We start from the raw sequence: 1,295 nt of genomic DNA, 5'->3' as shown, positions 1-1,295 counted from the left end.
ACAAAGAAAAGCATGTTAAAACTCTCGCCTCTCCAGGTGGTGTCTCTCATTTCAACACCTGGTAAGGGGGCTCCAGATTCCTGCTAGCCCTCCATCCATATGATGTGGTTTGAAGTTTGGGGTTCAGAGCCCCCCCCCCCCTCCGCCAAGAAAGAATTCTTGACATCTTTGGTGCAAAAAGGTGATTTTATTAAAGCACAGGGACATGAACTGCTGCTCCGGGACTGTGAGGAGCAAGTGATTATATACTTTGTGACTTGGGGGAGGTAAAGATCAAGGGAAATTTCTAAGTTGAATTTCCTATGGTGAAGAGGCGCAGGATACTAGAGGCTTATGTATTATCCAGCTAAGGTTTTTTTTTTTTTCTCTAGCAGAGCATTAATAGCTAGTTGGGCGGCTAGTTGGCAATAATAGATAGTTGGGTGTTTCCTGGAGGAATGTATACTCTGATTGCTTGAAGTATTTGCCAATGGGCTGCAGGTCATAAAGAAATTTAATTTTATCTATATTTCCTTCTGCCTTAGTTCCCCACATCACACCACCCCCAAGTTTTGGCCCTAAAATCTTGCTAAGGATTTTAGCAAGATTGCCCTAAACCTTGCCCTAAAAGGTTGCTGAGGATGGAAGGCTTCTCTTCTGTAACTTCTTCCTGCTGAATAGGGGCATAGAGATGTTCTTACTTTTGGGTCGACATTGGTCAGTTGGAAATAGGAGTTAATCTACTAATATAGGAGTTACCAAAGGCAGAGGCTGCCAATTCAAGGTAGACAACATATGTGAACCTCCTTAAGTAGAAAGAATTATCTGTTGGCTGGAAGTTATGGCAGTGAAGGAGTCTTGGCACCAGGCAGGAAGACATCAGAAAGGACAACAAATTAAGGTTAATATTATATTAAGAAAGAGAAGTCTGAAAAAAACCCAAAACTTTGATAATTGATCAAAATCTTTCTCCAGTCCAGGAATTTAACCAGTCACTAAAGGAAAGAGAGAGAGATCATAAGTGCAATTTGAATATCTATATCTTTTAGCAATATCTTTTGGTGATATCTTTTAAGTGATATCTGGAATCTTTTGGTGATATCTGAAATTCATACCCAACATTTTGTTTCTATGCTTGCGCATGTTCCATCTTGTGCAGTTAAAATACCCAATACCATTTTGAGGGTCATTTAAGGCCTTGTTGACATATCAAGTGGTGTTATCCATCATACACTCTGTTTCATTTAGCGAGCAATCAGGTAATTAACAAGAGGCACTTTTATGGAAACAAAAGAAAAAAATATAGTTTAATGGTC

The sequence above is a fragment of the Neovison vison genome, chromosome 6, assembly GCF_020171115.1.
Source record: "Neovison vison isolate M4711 chromosome 6, ASM_NN_V1, whole genome shotgun sequence".
In the NCBI taxonomy this organism is placed as follows: domain Eukaryota; kingdom Metazoa; phylum Chordata; class Mammalia; order Carnivora; family Mustelidae; genus Neogale; species Neogale vison.
The sequence above is the reverse complement of the archived record's forward strand: the minus strand, read 5'-3'. Positions refer to the sequence as shown.